Below are 24,068 nucleotides of genomic sequence, written 5' to 3' on the forward strand. Positions count from 1 at the left end.
ACAACCGCTAGCCCACAAGTCTAATATATATATAACTCCACCACAAGTAACTACAAAGTCTTTTATGACATTTGATAGCAGCGAACGTATACGAACCTCGTCTACGAATCAACATTGAATTCCTACAGAATATCAAGATTGAAAACAAAAAAATACCTCTCACAACCAACAACTCAACCAGCTCCTGACAATATTCTCTCCAATTAGCCCCCTCCGTCTCCCCGATCATCATGCTGATGCAGAGGTGAAGTGATCACACGACGTCTTGCCAGTAGTTTAACAAATTACTGATACAAACAATCTTGAAATTTCTACGACGAACCAACGAACTACAACCATCTACAATCATACAAGTAACAACTCTACGAGTCGTCTGTATAATCTTCTACACGCACCTACAAGTAGCGGCAGTCTTCAGCCTACAACGAGTAAATCACAAGAGAAAAGGACCGAGAAAACATTGACATAGAAAAACGGAACAAACAAACGAAGAATGAGACACAACTCATAACCACCAGACCTCACCCTCCTCTCTCTGCTACAGCCACCCAACCTCCATGCTTACGCAGGTGTGAAGAGGTCAAGACGACGAAGCAAATACCAAGTCCATATTCACAACTCATCTTACTCACTCGTCTTCACTCAAGTTACTCATCGTACTCATTCACTCACCACAGCCACCAGTGTGGGAAGTCGACGTCATCATGCGTGCTTCCTGAAAAGACGCCACGTCGGTCAACACACCATCTGCACCACCACTCACACCATTCTCATCACGGTAAAAATTAGTGAGTTACATAGTTACTTCATTTATACAATACACAGTGATAGACAATAAGCTTCTGCACAAACATATAAAACGTGCTGTATAGTTACAGCTTAAATACACATACTTACTTCAGTTATCTGCATAACTCAAACAGTAAATAATCACCAACAATAAATATTCTACACTGTATATATTCATTCATTTATTATAACATTTATTTACTACCAACGAGTGTTACCATTTATACCTACATAAAATACGTGTTGCATACATACAGCTATACATTATTATATCTACAAACTAATAAAGAAAATATACCATCACAGTTACTCAGTGAGCGATTAAAAGAACTGTATTAAACATTTATTAATTAAAGCTACCTAGTGGAAACATATAAATTAAGTTACAAGGTAAACTAGAGAAAAAAAAAATGGCCAACACAAATGACGTTAACAAGAAGGCAAAAGATTCACCTATCAGCTTAGGAGACATTGTTTACGGTGTCATTCATACGAGAGACAATAAATTATCCCCAAAATTTGAGGGCCCATACAGAGTAATTAACATAAAAGCAAACAAAGTTTTAATTAAGTCACTTTCAAGTGGCGAGGAGAAACAAGTTCATATTGACCATTTAACACGAGTTTCAGGGGAATTATCCCATAATTATTCAGCCTCGGATACAACCGAACAGGCGAACGTACCTCAAGAAACCAAGCAAGAACACAACAATGATTACAAAAAGAAATTAAGGTCATATACCAAACAATCGAACATAAGTGCAACTGTTCCAATCAAATCTACAGTACAATATTTACGAGAATTAAATATCGATTTAAACTCCTTCTATAAATGAAATAACAATCAACCGTAACGCACATCATCACTATCATCGACCACAGCATGATAGGAAATTAATAGATTTTTTTTTTTTTTTTCGGTAGGTTACGATGAAGGGACTTATGCTATGGATTCTCCTCTACATAGCAAGAGGATGTGCGCACTTAGACCCCCAACACATAGTACGACAAGGATGCCTCATAGCTCCAACGGCCACGACTACAATCGTTAAGGACGTCATGAGTACTGAAATAAGTCTAGATTACTTGTATGAATTACCTACTTATCTAGACAGACTTGCGACGCCGATGCGAACTCTGGACTTCATGATAGGAAATTATGTTTCACAAGCACATAACACCAAGGAAGTGAATGAAATGGTAAAGTTAGCGAAATGGAAACTAGAACAGGCAAAGTCAACTACAGTATGCTCATCATGATCCAAGATCTCCCATCTCATGGAACGGAGGTACTGAGCGACAGGAACAACATCACACGTACTCGCCAAAAGCGCGGTTTGTTCGACCTGGGTGACGCAGTTCTTGGGAACATCTTTGGATTGGCTACAGAGGATGACCTGAAAAAAATAAACAACAAATTTAATAAGATAGCTCAGGTATTAACATACCAAGATAAATTCATCACAGGACAGAACTCAGCAATGAAGACAATTGTGAAAAATCTGAAACAAGCAGAAAACATAGCTCTCGAGAGTGTAGATAAAATAAATGAATTGGAGGGACACGTTACACTTTTCCAACACTTCTCCATCATCACAGAACATATTGACACGATTCTACTACAATTGAAGAACACTAGAGATCGTTTCAGGGCACTTATGCAAGGAATTTCGAATGCTGGTGATGGCAAGATCACAATTGACTTACTCCCAGTTCATGAGCTACGTCAGATAGTTAGTCAAGGCATACATAAACATAAATTGAAGCTGTTGTTCCGCAGTAGGGAATTTATGCAATATTACCCGTGTTTAGAAGCAACACTAACACCAACATCAGTGGTAGTTCATGTACCATTCATCACTGAAGACCTGTTCACAGTATACCAAATACACCCCTTTCCCTATAAAAATAACAACACTTTGGTCATCATCAACATCAACACAGACACCGAACTCATCATGGTCTCCAAGAGACGGGACGCTGTCACTTTCGCAAGTGAATCAATGATTGAACGAAAGTGCCGCACATCCTTACATGCTGTTCATCTTTCTCCTGTGTACATTTTCACGTTTCAGTCTACTGATACAGTCCCTTGTGAAATGGCTATCATCAGAAATGACAATATTCATCATCACTGCAACTTCACTTTTGCTCCAGATAAACTTGTACACCATCAACGCATTGGACACTCACAGTTTTTATTTCCCTCATAACACATCAGTTTACATAGTCTGTCCAGATATACCACCATCTCATACATCAGCATCAGGATTATACATAGCACCAGACTACTGTGCGGTATTTACACCAGCCATGTCTACTTTATCCACCATCAATCACTTCGCCATTCTCAATCATACACACAAACATTTCCACCCACTGCCTGATATGAACTTAAACATGAGCACAAGTATTAAGCTGACTTCACCTAAGTTTGAAACTATGCAGCTGATCAATGAAACAATGAAGCCCTGGGAAGATTTGAGTTTGAGTATGTTCAACCCATATTATGTGTATAGCCCAGCACCTACTGTCTTTATAATCGTCTGCATTGTAGTTGCAGTACTGCTGTTCGCAATGCACAGAATGCATGCAAGAATTGCTAATTTGGAGTCATTATTTAGTGGAGGGAGAGTTAACATCCAAGTTAACCCCCCCTGAATGAATGTATATATTTTGTATATAGTATTAATTATATATATATATATATATATATATATATATATATATATATCTATATATATATATATATATATAATAAAAAAAAAATAAAAAGAATAATGACCCATGTATGGCAGACCAGTACCAGAAACTTTAAATGAAATATTAAAAACTCTAACCATAATCTTAATATTAAACTATTTTTTTCTTGCATGTATGCATTTCACTACAATAACCCAAGTACATACTGTATTACAATTAAATAATTTACTTTAATGCATTTATTCAAATATGTATACAACTTGTTTAAAATGTAATATTACTGAATAATCACTATTTACTATGAATATTATATGTATACAATATTCATACAATTATGTTACTTTTACAATATTATGTATTTCACTTAATTAGCTTATAAGTTCATTATAATGTGTATATAGTGTGTATTAATATTTTAGGACTATTAACTGTCGATGGTACGCCATTTTCGCGTGACCGAGCAATGTATTGGGATTCCATATTGTAGTTACAAATCATAATAGATAGATAGATAAATAGATAGATAGACAGCTCTATGCGAGCCTGGGAATGGGAAATGAGCTTGCAAATTACACTGAGGAAAGCTGACGACAGATTACGAAGTGGCCAGTAAGGAGATGATGCAGTTAGTTGTCAGCAATCCACCGGTGAACAAAGCCTTAGTAACCATACACACACATACACACATACTCACACACAGGCTTCTAGAACTTTCCACCCACATGGAACACAACTGATACGTCTCCTGTTTCACCAGAATTTAGGAAAGAGAGGGCAGAAAGAAGCTAGCCATACAACAGACAGGTCGCAGGGAGAAGGGCTTAGCAACTTGAGAGAGAGACAGAGAGAGAGCGAGACAGAGAATTAGCTAGCAGGACTCTACTTTATACTCCGCTCTGTGTGAGAGACTTGTTAATATTTCCAAGACAAATAAAAATAGTCCCATACTATTCTTTACCTCTCCTGTCACTACATGACACATGGGAAAGAAGATTATCTACTTACAAGCTACTCAAATATAACAACCGCTTGCCCACAAGTCTAATATATATAAAACTCCACCACAAGTAACTACAAAGTTTTTTATGACACACCTAGAAGTCTCATATTGTATTGTTTTGTAGCTGCTAACCATGTCTGTCTAGAGCAAATTCGAAAATGAAGGTCATGGGTCAATGGCAAAGGTCGTTGAGGAAGAGAGCGAGAGAAAGAGAGGGGAGGAGGGCTCTTCAAGTCACGAAGAGCATTTTTTTTTTTTAATGGAAGTTGGGGGGGGGAGGTCATGTTCCTTCGTCCCGACCCGCCCAGTACATGAGAGCGGAGAATAACCTCTGTACTGTGAACGTAGCTGCTGCTGGAAATGTTGTTACGAGTATACTTTTATTCAAGTTTGATTTGGAAAAAAATTTGAAGTTAACCATAACCACACCCATTTAAAAATACCTGTAACATACAACTTCACATGTTGTGTAATCCGTCCTGCACCGCCACCCTCCACCATCCCATCCCGTTCCACCAACTCCCTTACTCACAACCCATTCATTTCCCATCTCCACACATTCAAGTTGATTATAAAAGAGAAAGAAAAAAAATGTCACCCTCCTTTACCACCGTAGCCCTTCATATAACACCCATCTTCACAGGGTGTACTCAACGTGTCCCTACCTACCACACCATCATTTTATTCTTTTCATTCCAATGTCCTATGACTCATTATAGTCTATTCAGACCACCACGAGGCGATTTCATTCTACTTTTGGTACACCTTTAGTAGTGAAGGAGGAGGAGGAGGAGTAGTAGTAGTAGTAGTAGTAGCAGTAGTAGTAGTATAGTAGTACGGTAGTAACAGTAGTAGTAGTAGTAGTAGTAGCTGTTGTATTTGTTGCTATTGTTGTTGTTGTTGTTGTTGTAGCAGCAGCAGCCGCAGCAGCAGTAGTAGTAGTAGTAGTAATAATAGTGTAGTAGTGTAACTAAGTAATCCCTCTCTGCCTGACCGAGCAGACCCATCATCCGTAGGCAAGTAAGCGCCCCCGCAATGCACCTCTCTCCCCTGCTAACTCAGGGTTAAATTTGTTGCTAGGTGACCCCCAGCTTTTTTTAAGTATGTACAGGATATCCCAGGAGGAAAGAACATTATTTGGACAGCGGTAGATGTGGGAATTTTGAGCCCCCTCCCCCCAAAAAAAAAGACACAGCAACATAGGATTATGTCTCAGCTGTTACTGGGTTACAGTTATTGATCACCTTATGGATGAATTATGAAGCAGATTTTTTTTTCACCTATTACTTGATAAGCAATGGTGGCCCTGTAAGGAATAAGCTTTGAACCCATGTTTTCAGATTATCATTTACTTAGATTTCCCTTGCGTTTTGTTTCCCAAAGTTGTGTCCTTTCCTGCCGGGACACCGTGTCAATTTGTATTTTATTTATGTGAATAATAGCTCCCGGTGGTCTAATGAGTTAAGGTTAAGGTGCTCAAACTGGATATGTTTCATAACTGTTTATATGGTACGGGTTTACTGTAAACATTGTTACACCGAGGGTTGTGCGACCAGACACTCTTGCCTTTAATGTCAGGACTTGAGTATGTTCTGGTCTTCGACACTCCTGATGGAGCAATAATGAACTGGATAATGGATGAATGGATGGATGGATTATATATGTGCATATATGGATGAATAATCATGAAAAAAGTTCATAGTGGAAAGAATAAAAGGATAATTAACAGTAATGTATATATTAAATCTACTGCTAAAACAAAATTGTGACTTTCCACATTTGTATATTAGGCACACTCGAAAAAGTTCATTCCACAATTTATCATTATGCTTTGTCACAATTCTGTCATGAAGTGAGACTGGTAAGCGTGATGGAAAAAGAGAAGCTGTTTTATATGATTACATTATAAGTATTCGAGAAAGACTATAAAGAACTTTCTGCGATACTTCTAAGTAATCAGACATAATGTGACGTCCCATAAATGTGGATTCCACTGTTCTTTACCTCTCCTGTCACTACATGACAAATGGGAAAGAAGATTATCTACTTACAAGCTACTCAAATATAACAACCGCTAGCCCACAAGTCTAATATATAAATAACTCCACCACAAGTAACTACAAAGTCTTTTATGACATTTGGTAGCAGCGAACGTATACGAACCTCGTCTACGAATCAACATTGAATTCCTACAGAATATCAAGATTGAAAACAAAAAAATACCTCTCACAACCAACAACTCAACCAGCTCCTGACAATATTCTCTCCAACCAGCCCCCTCCATCTCCCCGATCATCATGCTGATGCAGAGGTGAAGTGATCACACGACGTCTTGCCAGTAGTTTAACAAAGTACTGATACAAACAATCTTGAAATTTCTACGACGAACCAACGAACTACAACCATCTACAATCATACAAGTAACAACTCTACGAGTCGTCTGTATAATCTTCTACACGCACCTACAAGTAGCGGCAGTCTTCAGCCTACAACGAGTAAATCACAAGAGAAAAGGACCGAGAAAACATTGACATAGAAAAACGGAACAAACAAACGAAGAATGAGACACAACTCATAACCACCAGACCTCACCCTCCTCTCTCTGCTACAGCCACCCAACCTCCATGCTTACGCAGGTGTGAAGAGGTCAAGACGACGAAGCAAATACCAAGTCCATATTCACAACTCATCTTACTCACTCGTCTTCACTCAAGTTACTCATCGTACTCATTCACTCACCACAGCCACCAGTGTGGGAAGTCGACGTCATCATGCGTGCTTCCTGAAAAGACGCCACGTCGGTCAACACACCATCTGCACCACCACTCACACCATTCTCATCACGGTAAAAATTAGTGAGTTACATAGTTACTTCATTTATACAATACACAGTGATAGACATTAAACTTCTGCACAAACATATAAAACGTGCTGTATAGTTACAGCTTAAATACACATACTTACTTCAGTTATCTGCATAACTCAAACACTAAATAATAACCAACAATAAATATTCTACACTGTATATATTCATTCATTTATTATAACATTTATTTACTACCAACGAGTGTTACCATTTATACCTACATAAAATACGTGTTGCATACATACAGCTATACATTATTATATCTACAAACTAATAAAGAAAATATACCATCACAGTTACTCAGTGAGCGATTAAAAGAACTGTATTAAACATTTATTAATTAAAGCTACCTAGTGGAAACATATAAATTAAGTTACAAGGTAAACTAGAGAAAAAAAAAAATGGCCAACACAAATGACGTTAACAAGAAGGCAAAAGATTCACCTATCAGCTTAGGAGACATTGTTTACGGTGTCATTCATACGAGAGACAATAAATTATCCCCAAAATTTGAGGGCCCATACAGAGTAATTAACATAAAAGCAAACAAAGTTTTAATTAAGTCACTTTCAAGTGGCGAGGAGAAACAAGTTCATATTGTCCATTTAACACGAGTTTCAAGGGAATTATCCCATAATTATTCAGCCTCGGATACAACCGAACAGGCGAACGAACCTCAAGAAACCAAGCAAGAACACAATAATGATTACAAAAAGAAATTAAGGTCATATACCAAACAATCGAACATAAGTGCAACTGTTCCAATCAAATCTACAGTACATCATTTACGAGAATTAAATATCGATTTAAACTCCTTCTATAAATGAAATAACAATCAACCGTAACGCACATCATCACTATCATCGACCACAGCATGATAGGAAATTAATAGATTTTTTTTTTTTCGGTAGGTTACGATGAAGGGACTTATGCTATGGATTCTCCTCTACATAGCAAGAGGATATGCGCACTTAGACCCCCAACACATAGTACGACAAGGATGCCTCATAGCTCCGACGGCCACGACTACAATCGTTAAGGACGTCATGAGTACTGAAATAAGTCTAGATTACTTGTATGAATTACCTACTTATCTAGACAGACTTGCGACGCCGATGCGAACTCTGGACTTCATGATAGGAAATTATGTTTCACAAGCACATAACACCAAGGAAGTGAATGAAATGGTAAAGTTAGCGAAATGGAAACTAGAACAGGCAAAGTCAACTATGCTCATCATGATCCAAGATCTCCCATCTTATGGAACGGAGGTACTGAGCGACAGGAACAACATCACACGTACTCGCCAAAAGCGCGGTTTGTTCGACCTGGGTGGCGCAGTTCTTGGGAACATCTTTGGATTGGCTACAGAGGATGACCTTAAAGAAATAAACAACAAATTTAATAAGATAGCTCAGGTACTAACATACCAAGATAAATTCATCACAGGACAGAACTCAGCAATGAAGACAATTGTGAAAAATCTGAAACAAGCAGAAAACATAGCTCTCGAGAGTGTAGATAAAATAAATGAATTGGAGGGACACGTTACACTTTTCCAACACTTCTCCATCATCACAGAACATATTGACACGATTCTACTACAATTAGAGAACACTAGAGATCGTTTCAGGGCACTTATGCAAGGAATTTCGAATGCTGGTGATGGCAAGATCACAATTGACTTACTCCCAGTTCATGAGCTACGTCAGATAGTTAGTCAAGGCATACATAAACATAAATTGAAGCTGTTGTTCCGCAGTAGGGAATTTATGCAATATTACCCGTGTTTAGAAGCAACACTAACACCAACATCAGTGGTAGTTCATGTACCATTCATCACTGAAGACCTGTTCACAGTATACCAAATACACCCCTTCCCCTATAAAAATAACAACACTTTGGTCATCATCAACATCAACACAGACACCGAACTCATCATGGTCTCCAAGAGACGGGACACTGTCACTTTCGCAAGTGAATCAACAATTGAACGAAAGTGCCGCACATCCTTACATGCTGTTCATCTTTGTCCTGTGTACATTTTCACGTTTCAGCCTACTGATACAGTCCCTTGTGAAATGGCTATCATCAGAAATGACAATATTCATCATCACTGCAACTTCACTTTTGCTCCAGATAAACTTGTACACCATCAACGCATTGGACACTCACAGTTTTTATTTCCCTCATAACACATCAGTTTACATAGTCTGTCCAGATATACCACCATCTCATACATCAGCATCAGGATTATAGATAGCACCAGACTACTGTGCGGTATTTACACCAGCCATGTCTACTTTATCCACCATCAATCACTTCGCCATTCTCAATCATACACACAAACATTTCCACCCACTGCCTGATATGAACTTAAACATGAGCACAAGTATTAAGCTGACTTCACCTAAGTTTGAAACTATGCAGCTGATCAATGAAACAATGAAGCCCTGGGAAGATTTGAGTTTGAGTATGTTCAACCCATATTATGTGTATAGCCCAGCACCTACTGTCTTTATAATCGTCTGCATTGTACAGTAGTTGCAGTACTGTTGTTCGCAATGCACAGAATGCATGCAAGAATTGCTAATTTGGAGTCATTATTTAGTGGGGGGAGAGTTAACATCGAAGTTAACCCCCCTGAATGAATGTATATATTTTGTATATAGTATTAATTATATATATATATATATATATATATATATATCTATATATATCTATATATATATATATATATATAAGAAAAAAAAAATACAAAGAAGAATGACCCATGTATGGCAGACCAGTACCATTATCTTTAAATGAAATATTAATAACTCTTACCATAATCTTAATTTTAAACTTTTTTTTTTTCTTGCATGTATGCATTTCACTACAATAACCCAAGTACACACTGTATTACAATTACATAATTTACTTTAATGCATTTATTCAAATATGTATACAACTTGTTTAAAATGTAATATTACTGAATAATCAATATTTACTATGAATATTATATGTATACAATATTCATACAATTATGTTACTTTTGCAATATTATGTATTTCACTTAATTAGCTTATAAGTTCATTATAATGTGTATATAGTGTGTATTAATATTTTAGGACTATTCTGTCGATGGTACGCCATTTTCGCGTGACCGAGCAATGTATTGGGATTCCATATTGTAGTTACAAATCATAATAGATAGATAGATAAATAGATAGATAGACAGCTCTATGCGAGCCTGGGAATGGGAAATGAGCTTGCAAATTACACTGAGGAAAGCTGACGACAGATTACGAAGTGGCCAGTAAGGAGATGATGCAGTTAGTTGTCAGCAATCGACCGGTGAACAAAGCCTTAGTGACCATACACACACATACACACATACTCACACACAGGCTTCTAGAACTTTCCACCCACAAGGAACACAAGTGATACGTCTCCTGTTTCACCAGAATTTAGGAAAGAGAGGGCAGAAAGAAGCTAGCCATACAACAGACAGGTCGCAGGGAGAAGGGCTTAGCAACTTGAGAGAGAGACAGAGAGAGAGCGAGACAGAGAGATAGCTAGCAGGACTCTACTTTATACTCCGCTCTGTGTGAGAGACTTGTTAATATTTCCAAGACAAATAAAAATAGTCCCATACTATTCTTTACCTCTCCTGTCACTACATGACAAATGGGAAAGAAGATTATCTACTTACAAGCTACTCAAATATAACAACCGCTCGCCCACAAGTCTAATATATATAAAACTCCACCACAAGTAACTACAAAGTCTTTTATGACACACCTAGAGGCCTCATATTGTATTGTTTTGTAGCTGCTAACCCTGTCTGTCTAGAGCAAATTCGAAAATGATGGTCATGGGTCAATGACAAAGGTCATTGAGGAAGAGAGCGAGAGAAAGAGAGGGGAGGAGGGCTCTTCAAGTCACGAAGAGCATTTTTTTTTTTTAATGGAAGTTGGGGGGGGGAGGTCATGTTCCTTCGTCCCGACCCGCCCAGTACATGAGAGCGGAGAATAACCTCTGTACTGTGAACGTAGGTGCTGCTGGAAATGTTGTTACGAGTATACTCTTATTCAAGTTTGATTTGGAAAAAAATTTGAAGTTAACCATAACCACACCCATTTAAAAATACCTGTAACATACAACTTCACATGTTGTGTAATCCGTCCTGCACCGCCACCCTCCACCATCCCATCCCGTTCCACCAACTCCCTTACTCACAACCCATTCATTTCCCATCTCCACACATTCAAGTTGATTATAAAAGAGAAAGAAAAAAAATGTCACCCTCCTTTACCATCGTAGCCCTTCATATAACACCCATCTTCACAGGGTGTACTCAACGTGTCCCTACCTACCACACCATCATTTTATTCTTTTCATTCCAATGTCCTATGACTCATTATAGTCTATTCAGACCACCACGAGGCGATTTCATTCTACTTTTGGTACACCGTTAGTAGTGAAGGAGGAGTAGTAGTAGTAGTAGTAGTAGTAGTAGTAGTAGTAGTAGCAGTAGTAGTAGTACAGTAGTACGGTAGTAACAGTAGTAGTAGTAGTAGTAGTAGCTGTTGTATTTGTTGCTATTGTTGTTGTTGTTGTTGTTGTAGCAGCAGCAGCCGCAGCAGCAGTAGTAGTAGTAGTAGTAATAATAGTGTAGTAGTGTAACTAAGTAATCCCTCTCTGCCTGACCGAGCAGACCCATCATCCGTAGGCAAGTAAGCGCCCCCGCAATGCACCTCTCTCCCCTGCTAACTCAGGGTTAAATTTGTTGCTAGGTGACCCCCAGCTTTTTTTAAGTATGTACAGGATATCCCAGGAGGAAAGAACATTATTTGGACAGTGGTAGATGAGGGAATTTTGAGCCCCCTCCCCCCAAAAAAAAAGACACAGCAACATAGGATTATGTCTCAGCTGTTACTGGGTTACAGTTATTGATCACCTTATGGATGAATTATGAAGCAGATTTTTTTCACCTATTACTTGATAAGCAATGGTGGCCCTGTAAGGAATAAGCTTTGAACCCATGTTTTCAGATTATCATTTACTTAGATTTCCATTGCGTTTTGTTTCCCAAAGTTGTGTCCTTTCCTGCCAGGACACCGTGTCAATTTGTATTTTATTTATGTGAATAATAGCTCCCGGTGGTCTAATGAGTTAAGGTTAAGGCGCTCAAACTGGATATGTTTCATAACTGTTTACATGGTACGGGTTTACTGTAAACATTGTTACACCGAGGGTTGTGCGACCAGACACTCTTGCCTTTAATGTCAGGACTTGAGTATGTTCTGGTCTTCGACACTCCTGATGGAGCAATAATGAACTGGATAATGGATGAATGGATGGATGGATTATATGTGTGCATATATGGATGAATAATCATGAAAAAAGTTCATAGTGGAAAGAATAAAAGGATAATTAACAGTAATGTATATATTAAATCTACTGCTAAAACAAAATTGTGACTTTCCACATTTGTATATTAGGCACACTCCAAAAAGTTCATTCCACAATTTATCATTATGCTTTGTCACAATTCTGTCATGAAGTGAGACTGGTAAGCGTGATGGAAAAAGAGAAGCTGTTTTATATGATTACATTATAAGTATTCGAGAAAGACTATAAAGAACTTTCTGCGATACTTCTAAGTAATCAGACATAATGTGACGTCCCATAAATGTGGATTCCACTGTTCTTTACCTCTCCTGTCACTACATGACAAATGGGAAAGAAGATTATCTACTTACAAGCTACTCAAATATAACAACCGCTAGCCCACAAGTCTAATATATATATAACTCCACCACAAGTAACTACAAAGTCTTTTATGACATTTGGTAGCAGCGAACGTATACGAACCTCGTCTACGAATCAACATTGAATTCCTACAGAATATCAAGATTGAAAACAAAAAAATACCTCTCACAACCAACAACTCAACCAGCTCCTGACAATATTCTCTCCAACCAGCCCCCTCCGTCTCCCCGATCATCATGCTGATGCAGAGGTGAAGTGATCACACGACGTCTTGCCAGTAGTTTAACAAAGTACTGATACAAACAATCTTGAAATTTCTACGACGAACCAACGAACTACAACCATCTACAATCATACAAGTAACAACTCTACGAGTCGTCTGTATAATCTTCTACACGCACCTACAAGTAGCGGCAGTCTTCAGCCTACAACGAGTAAATCACAAGAGAAAAGGACCGAGAAAACATTGACATAGAAAAACGGAACAAACAAACGAAGAATGAGACACAACTCATAACCACCAGACCTCACCCTCCTCTCTCTGCTACAGCCACCCAACCTCCATGCTTACGCAGGTGTGAAGAGGTCAAGACGACGAAGCAAATATCAAGTCCATATTCACAACTCATCTTACTCACTCGTCTTCACTCAAGTTACTCATCGTACTCATTCACTCACCACAGCCACCAGTGTGGGAAGTCGACGTCATCATGCGTGCTTCCTGAAAAGACGCCACGTCGGTCAACACACCATCTGCACCACCACTCACACCATTCTCATCACGGTAAAAATTAGTGAGTTACATAGTTACTTCATTTATACAATACACAGTGATAGACAATAAGCTTCTGCACAAACATATAAAACGTGCTGTATAGTTACAGCTTAAATACACATACTTACTTCAGTTATCTGCATAACTCAAACACTAAATAATCACCAACAATAAATATTCTACACTGTATATATTCATTCATTTATTATAACATTTATTTACTACCAACGAGTGTTACCATTTATACCTACATAAAATACGTGTTGCATACATACAGCTATACATTATTATATCTACAAACTAATAAAGAAAATATACCATCACAGTTACTCAGTGAGCGATTAAAAGAACTGTATTAAACATTTATTAATTAAAGCTACCTAGTGGAAACATATAAATTAAGTTACAAGGTAAACTAGAGAAAAAAAAATGGCCAACACAAATGACGTTCACAAGAAGGCAAAAGATTCACCTATCAGCTTAGGAGACATTGTTTACGGTGTCATTCATACGAGAGACAATAAAATATCCCCCAAATTTGAGGGCCCATACAGAGTAATTAACATAAAAGCAAACAAAGTTTTAATTAAGTCACTTTCAAGTGGCGAGGAGAAACAAGTTCATATTGACCATTTAACACGAGTTTCAGGGGAATTATCCCATAATTATTCAGCCTCGGATACAACCGAACAGGCGAACGTACCTCAAGAAACCAAGCAAGAACACAACAATGATTACAAAAAGAAATTAAGGTCATATACCAAACAATCGAACATAAGTGCAACTGTTCCAATCAAATCTACAGTACATCATTTACGAGAATTAAATATCAATTTAAACTCCTTCTATAAATGAAATAACAATCAACCGTAACGCACATCATCACTATCATCGACCACAGCATGATAGGAAATTAATAGATTTTTTTTTTTTTCGGTAGGTTACGATGAAGGGACTTATGCTATGGATTCTCCTCTACATAGCAAGAGGATATGCGCACTTAGACCCCCAACACATAGTACGACAAGGATGCCTCATAGCTCCGACGGCCACGACTACAATCGTTAAGGACGTCATGAGTACTGAAATAAGTCTAGATTACTTGTATGAATTACCTACTTATCTAGACAGACTTGCGACGCCGATGCGAACTCTGGACTTCATGATAGGAAATTATGTTTCACAAGCACATAACACCAAGGAAGTGAATGAAATGGTAAAGTTAGCGAAATGGAAACTAGAACAGGCAAAGTCAACTATGCTCATCATGATCCAAGATCTCCCATCTTATGGAACGGAGGTACTGAGCGACAGGAACAACATCACACGTACTCGCCAAAAGCGCGGTTTGTTCGACCTGGGTGGCGCAGTTCTTGGGAACATCTTTGGATTGGCTACAGAGGATGACCTTAAAAAAATAAACAACAAATTTAATAAGAAAGCTCAGGTACTAACATACCAAGATAAATTCATCACAGGACAGAACTCAGCAATGAAGACAATTGTGAAAAATCTGAAACAAGCAGAAAACATAGCTCTCGAGAGTGTAGATAAAATAAATGAATTGGAGGGACACGTTACACTTTTCCAACACTTCTCCATCATCACAGAACATATTGACACGATTCTACTACAATTAGAGAACACTAGAGATCGTTTCAGGGCACTTATGCAAGGAATTTCGAATGCTGGTGATGGCAAGATCACAATTGACTTACTCCCAGTTCATGAGCTACGTCAGATAGTTAGTCAAGGCATACATAAACATAAATTGAAGCTGTTGTTCCGCAGTAGGGAATTTATGCAATATTACCCGTGTTTAGAAGCAACACTAACACCAACATCAGTGGTAGTTCATGTACCATTCATCACTGAAGACCTGTTCACAGTATACCAAATACACCCCTTCCCCTATAAAAATAACAACACTTTGGTCATCATCAACATCAACACAGACACCGAACTCATCATGGTCTCCAAGAGACGGGACACTGTCACTTTCGCAAGTGAATCAACGATTGAACGAAAGTGCCGCACATCCTTACATGCTGTTCATCTTTGTCCTGTGTACATTTTCACGTTTCAGCCTACTGATACAGTCCCTTGTGAAATGGCTATCATCAGAAATGACAATATTCATCATCACTGCAACTTCACTTTTGCTCCAGATAAACTTGTACACCATCAACGCATTGGACACTCACAGTTTTTATTTCCCTCATAACACATCAGTTTACATAGTCTGTCCAGATATACCACCATCTCATACATCAGCATCAGGATTATACATAGCACCAGACTACTGTGCGGTATTTACACCAGCCATGTCTACTTTATCCACCATCAATCACTTCGCCATTCTCAATCATACACACAAACATTTCCACCCACTGCCTGATATGAACTTAAACATGAGCACAAGTATTAAGCTGACTTCACCTAAGTTTGAAACTATGCAGCTGATCAATGAAACAATGAAGCCCTGGGAAGATTTGAGTTTGAGTATGTTCAACCCATATTATGTGTATAGCCCAGCACCTACTGTCTTTATAATCGTCTGCATTGTACAGTAGTTGCAGTACTGCTGTTCGTAATGCACAGAATGCATGCAAGAATTGCTAATTTGGAGTCATTATTTAGTGGGGAGAGTTAACATCCAAGTTAACCCCCTGAATGAATGTATATATTTTGTATATAGTATTAATTATATATATATATATATATATAAATATATATATATATATATATATATATATATATATATATATATATATATATATATAAAAAAAAAAATACAAAGAAGAATGACCCATGTATGGCAGACCAGTACCATTATCTTTAAATGAAATATTAATAACTCTTACCATAATCTTAATTTTAAACTATTTTTTTTTTCTTGCATGTATGCATTTCACTACAATAACCCAAGTACATACTGTATTACAATTAAATAATTTACTTTAATGCATTTATTCAAATATGTATACAACTTGTTTAAAATGTAATATTACTGAATAATCACTATTTACTATGAATATTATATGTATACAATATTCATACAATTATGTTACTTTTACAATATTATGTATTTCACTTAATTAGCTTATAAGTTCATTATAATGTGTATATAGTGTGTTTCAATATTTTAGGACTATTAACTGTCGATGGTACGCCATTTTCGCTTGACCGAGCAATGTATTGGGATTCCATATTGTAGTTACAAATCATAATAGATAGATAGATTAATAGATAGATAGACAGCTCTATGCGAGCCTAGGAATGGGAAATGAGCTTGCAAATTACACTGAGGAAAGCTGACGACAGATTACGAAGTGGCCAGTAAGGAGATGATGCAGTTAGTTGTCAGCAATCCACCGGTGAACAAAGCCTTAGTGACCATACACACACATACACACATACTCACACACAGGCTTCTACAACTTTCCACCCATAAGGAACACAAGTGATACGTCTCCTGTTTCACCAGAATTTAGGAAAGAGAGGGCAGAAAGAAGCTAGCCATACAACAGACAGGTCGCAGGGAGAAGGGCTTAGCAACTTGAGAGAGAGACAGAGAGAGAGCGAGACAGAGAGATAGCTAGCAGGACTCTACTTTATACTCCGCTCTGTGTGAGAGACTTGTTAATATTTCCAAGACAAATAAAAATAGTCCCATACTATTCTTTACCTCTCCTGTCACTACATGACAAATGGGAAAGAAGATTATCTACTTACAAGCTACTCAAATATAACAACCGCTCGCCCACAAGTCTAATATATATAAAACTCCACCACAAGTAACTACAAAGTCTTTTATGACACACCTAGAAGCCTCATATTGTATTGTTTTGTAGCTGCTAACCATGTCTGTCTAGAGCAAATTCGAAAATGAAGGTCATGGGTTAATGGCAAAGGTCATTGAGGAAGAGAGCGAGAGAAAGAGAGGGGAGGAGGGCTCTTCAAGTCACGAAGAGCATTTTTTTTTTTAAATGGAAGTGGGGGGGGGGAGGTCATGTTCCTTCGTCCCGACCCGCCCAGTACATGAGAGCGGAGAATAACCTCTGTACTGTGAACATAGCTGCTGCTGGAAATGTTGTTACGAGTATACTTTTATTCAAGTTTGATTTGGAAAAAAATTTGAAGTTAACCATAACCACACCCATTTAAAAATCCCTGTAACATACAACTTCACATGTTGTGTAATCCGTCCTGCACCGCCACCCTCCACCATCCCATCCCGTTCCACCAACTCCCTTACTCACAACCCATTCATTTCCCATCTCCACACATTCAAGTTGATTATAAAAGAGAAAGAAAAAAAATGTCACCCTCCTTTACCATCGTAGCCCTTCATACAACACCCATCTTCACAGGGTGTACTCAACGTGTCCCTACCTACCACACCATCATTTTATTCTTTTCATTCCGATGTCCTATGACTCATTATAGTCTATTCAGACCACCACGAGGCGATTTCATTCTACTTTTGGTACACCTTTAGTAGTGAAGGAGGAGGAGGAGTAGTAGTAGTAGTAGTAGTAGTAGTAGCAGTAGTAGTAGTATAGTAGTACGGTAGTAACAGTAGTAGTAGTAGTAGTAGTAGTAGTAGCTGATGTATTTGTTGCTATTGTTGTTGTTGTTGTTGTTGTAGCAGCAGCAGCCGCAGCAGCAGTAGTAGTAGTAGTAGTAATAATAGTGTAGTAGTGTAACTAAGTAATCCCTCTCTGCCTGACCGAGCAGACCCATCATCCGTAGGCAAGTAAGCGCCCCCGCAATGCACCTCTCTCCCCTGCTAACTCAGGGTTAAATTTGTTGCTAGGTGACCCCCAGCTTTTTTTAAGTATGTACAGGATATCCCAGGAGGAAAGAACATTATTTGGACAGTGGTAGATGAGGGAATTTTGAGCCCCCTCCCCCCCAAAAAAAAAGACACAGCAACATAGGATTATGTCTCAGCTGTTACTGGGTTACAGTTATTGATCACCTTATGGATGAATTATGAAGCAGATTTTTTTTTCACCTATTACATGATAAGCAATGGTGGCCCTGTAAGGAATAAGCTTTGAACCCATGTTTTCAGATTATCATTTACTTAGATTTCCATTGCGTTTTGTTTCCCAAAGTTGTGTCCTTTCCTGCCGGGACACCGTGTCAATTTGTATTTTATTTATGTGAATAATAGCTCCCGGTGGTCTAATGAGTTAAGGTTAAGGCGCTCAAACTGGATATGTTTCATAACTGTTTACATGGTACGGGTTTACTGTAAACATTGTTACACCGAGGGTTGGTCGACCAGACATTCTTGCCTTTAATGTCAGGACTTGAGTATGTTCTGGTCTTCGACACTCCTGATGGAGCAATAATGAACTGGATAATGGATGAATGGATGGATGGATTATATGTGTGCATATATGGATGAATAATTATGAAAAAAGTTCATAGTGGAAAGAATAAAAGGATAATTAACAGTATATAATGTATATATTAAATCTACTGCTAAAACAAAATTGTGACTTTCCACACTTGTATATTAGGCACACTCCAAAAAGTTCATTCCACAGTTTATTATTATGCTTTGTCACAATTCTGTCATGAAGTGAGACTGGTAAGCGTGATGGAAAAAGAGAAGCTGTTTTATATGATTACATTATAAGTATTCGAGAAAGACTATAAAGAACTTTCTGCGATACTTCTAAGTAATCAGACATAATGTGACGTCCCATAAATGTGGATTCCACTGCTTGTTCTAGGGTATAAAGTAGCGTGCAGTGCTATTCACAATCTCCACAATTTTAAGTTACGACCATCGGGATTAATAACTTCATTTTTAGAACTACTTTCTACAATTTCAGTCAATATTCAGTTTCGTACTTCAGTCCTGCAAACTGTTCCTTATTTACCTGTATGGCTGATTGTGAAAGTTCTGGATGATGAGGAAAAGGCTGTAGCTTTGGTACTTGTTCTAAATGTTCTGCGATTATTAATTAGCGAATAGGTAAATCTGTTATACTGAGATCAAATTACCTAAAAACGACAGTAAAGTCTATGTGGTCTGTGTGTTTATGTAACTACAGTAGGTACAGTCATGAATCTCTCTCTCTCTCTCTCTCTCTCTCTCTCTCTCTCTCTCTCCTGATACTATGATTCTTTCTCTCGGACAATTTGTCATCCTCTCCCCTTCCTTCCCACTAAATTCAAAATTGCTTTTCTCTTTCCTTCCTCCTGAGGCCAAAGTCTCTTTATTCCATCTCTCCTTCCCTCTCTCTATGCTTCGTTCTCTTCTCATTCAAGAAAACAGGGAAGATCATCATCGTTATCATCATTATTATAATTATCCTAACAGTTATTATTCTTACATATTTCAGACAGCCTTATTCGGATTACAACACTGTAGTAGCGAATAAATTATTTTCTCACCAGTCTCGAAAGAAAGTTACCTTCTGAAGTGCATATAACTGTATGCAGTTAGCTAGACCTGGGCTAAATAAAATTACGTTATGGTAGTGAAACAAATGATAGCAGCATATATAACATTACACAGATCTATTACCATATCAACACAGATCTATCACCATATCATCACTAAGTCTCTTATCATCAATATCTTTATCAATGTAACTATATATCATCATCATTGTTATCATTTCAACCTCTCCCTCTCTATCACGAATTAGGTGGATGCAGGGGTCGAGAAAAAAGTACGCATTAAAGTTTTTTTTTTTTTTTTTTTGGTGTGTGTGTGTGTGTGTGTGTGTGTGTGTGTGTGTAAGGGGAGCGTGAGATGGCAGAGCAAACAGGAAATGATAAGGCGGTGTGCTGTGGGTGGAATAGGATGGTTTTCTAATGCTCAGTGTATGGGTTGAGGGATCCGCGAGTTTTGTGTGTGTGTGTGTGTGTGTGTGTGTGTGTGAAGGTGGAAGAGAGGGCGCGGTCGGGAGGCTGGGTGTGTGGAATTGGAAGTGTGCTGGTGAATGTGGGCATTTGCGTGCGTGGGGGGGGGGTAGGTTATGTATTTTTGTGCGTGGGCGAGGAGGGTGGAAGTGTGAGTGTGTGCATGCGCGCGCATGTGTATATGTGTGCGCATGTATATGTGTGTGTGTGTGTGTGTGTGTGTGTGTGTGTGGTAGGCAACACATCGTTAACACAACTTACTCCCCTGTTAGCAGCTGCAACCAACGTTAATCGCTTATGAACTTTCACACGCCACCTTCTCTTTCTTGCCACTCGTAGCAGAGGCGGAGGTGGGGATTTTGGAGAAAGAGTATATCCATAGGATTGCTTCAGGGGGGATGGGTTTGGGAAAAGCTCCTTGGGGAGTGAGATAGGCTGTTAATCCAGGACATTGACCGTCTTTTACGGTCCACTGGCGTTTTTCTTAAGGCCAGTTCGCGCGATAGTGACACATGTAGTGGCTGCGTATCAGAAACTGCGGTGGCAGTTGCTATATAGAGATGGCGTTGTTTCAGAATAGGTCCATGCATATAATGTCAGCCAAAGCGGAAAGCGGCACCTGCCTCGTTCCATAACCTGACGTCAAAATATCCTTTCCACTCCTCATTCAGTTTAACGTATCTGTTATTTGGTTTGATTTGTTTCATTCATGAGTTCAGTATCATGAGAAAACCATCCACACGTGCACGTGGTGTTAGCTTAGATTATCAGAAAAAAAATATTACAGTAGGAAATTAAAAATGTTACAACAACGAAAGTTTATGGAAGTTAAAATCTGTTCCCATTTTATAAGGACTGATCATATCATCCCGATTTTTACCAAAAGTGTAACAAGAACTAAAGGCTACCTTTGACACTTTATATATATATATATATATATATATATATATATATATATATATATATATATATATATATATATATATATATATATATATATATATATATATTTATATATATATATATATATATATATATATATATATATGTATGTATATATATATATATATATATATATATATATATATATATGTATGTATGTATATATATATATATATGTATGTATATCTATATATATATATATATATATATATATATATATATATATATATATATATATATATATATATATATATATATATATATATCCCACTACGAATGATTACCTATAGTTATCACTAAAATTCATCGTGTTGACCCTCACAAGCCGTATTAAAAATAACATTCGTAAAATTCATGGAGCAAACACCCCGCTAATACGGTCAACCATTAAGAGGGAACATGACACCGTCGATAATTTCAGTAATATATGTGTGTGTCAAAAGTTGTAGTTTTGTGTGTGTGTGTGTGTGTGTGTGTGTGTGTGTGTGTGTGTGTGTGTGTGTCAACTTATGTAAACCTGTATATTGTTTCTGGATGTGTGTGTGTGTGTGTGTAAGAAAAAGGCATTGGCAAGGATGAGGAGGATGAGGAGGTGTAGGAAGGAACAGGTAGGAGAGGAGATGAAGTACAATAAAGATGAAAATAGAGACTTATAAAAGAAGATGAGAGAGAGAGAGAGAGAGAGAGAGAGAGAGAGAGTTGATGTTCTAGGAAGCATGCCTTTACGAGTAGTTTGCTCGAGAAGCCCCATACTCTCCTTCAGTCCTTTTCTCCTTCCTTCTCTCTTCCTTACATCCCACCTTCTCTCCTTCCACTTTTGTTTTTGCCTTTGATTTTCTCTTCCGTCCTCCCCTCTTCTATGCCCTCATTTTCCATCTCTTCCTTTGCTTACTTCCTTTCCTTTCCTTACTTCCTTTCCTTTCCTTACTTCTTCCTTTCCTGCTTTCCTTCTTTTCTCTCTCTAAAAAAAAAAAAAAACTTCCGTTCTTCCCTCTTACATTTGTTCCTCGTCTTCTTTTATACTATAATTTCTTGCATCTTCTTTCCTTCGTTCCTTTCTTCTTTTCCTCCTTCCTTCCTGGCCACCTTCTCTTTTCCCTTCTTCGTTTCGTCTTCTTTCATTTCAACATAGCACTCTCTTCCTACCCTTTTCCTCCTACACACTTCACTTCTTGACTCTCTTTCCTTCTGTCTCTCTTCCTTCTGGCTCGTTTCTTCTCTTTGTTTTCTTACATTCATTTTACTTCTCCTTTCCTATCTTCCCTTCTTTTTCCTCCCTCCTCCCTTCAATTCACTCTGTTTGTTGATCTTTTCTTCCCATCATGTTTTCTCTTTTCATCCATCTTTTTTCCTTCTCACTTCTTCCTTCCCATCTTCACCTTCCACTGTCCTTCTCTTCTTCATACCACTATCTATATTTCACTTTCCTCTCGTTCATATCTACCCCTCTTAGTCTCTTCGATTGAAACATTCTTCTGCTTCAATTTTACTTTGATCTTGATTTTCATTCACTGATTTCTTCATTTCATTCGTTAATCTTTATTCTATTCTTTATTCACTCATTTCTTACTGCGTACATCGTTTCTCTTCTTTTCTGTTTCCATTAACTCGTGTTTGTTTTCTTTTTCTTCTTCTTTTCTTGCCTTTGCTCGTTCATTCATTCGTTCAATTATGCAATCAGTTTTCTTTCTTTCCTTCCTTACTCCTATAGCCATTTATGTTTCCCTCTCATCATTCATTCACTCATTCACTCCTTCCTTGCTGCCTTCTTTCATTCGACATTCCAATAGCCTTTCCTTTCCTTCCTCCCATTTTCAAGTCAGCTTCCCCCTTCTTTCTCGGATTTCTCTCCCAAACCCTCTCTCTCACTTTCCATCCCTTCCCTTCCCCTTCCCTTATCCTCCTATTCTCTTTGTTTCTCCTTTCCTTTATCTCTCGTCCACTCCCCTCCCCTTTCCTTCCCTCCCATTTCCCTTCCTTCATCTAACTTTCTTTCCCCTCCCACCGCCTCTACACCCGTTCCTCACATTCCTTTCGCCTCAGCCAACTTTTCCTTCCCTCCCTTCAACTCCCTTCCATTCCCTTCCCCTTTCCTTTCCTCCCAGACAACTTTTCCTTCCCTCCCTTCAACTCCCTTCCATTCCCTTCCCCTTTACTTTCCTCCCATTCCCCTCACCTCTTCCATCTCATCTTAATCCTTTTCTTCTCCCCTCCCCTCCCCTCCCTCCTATTCCGTTTCCTTTCCTTCCCATCCATCCACCTATTTACTTATCTGTTTATCTATCATTTCCCATTATTTTATACTATATCCTCCCACGTCCTACTCTCAGCTATTTCTTTTTCAT

Source organism: Coenobita brevimanus, chromosome 5 (assembly GCF_032717465.1).
Source record: "Coenobita brevimanus isolate Jiangsu-jjx chromosome 5, ASM3271746v2, whole genome shotgun sequence".
Lineage (NCBI taxonomy): Eukaryota > Metazoa > Arthropoda > Malacostraca > Decapoda > Coenobitidae > Coenobita > Coenobita brevimanus.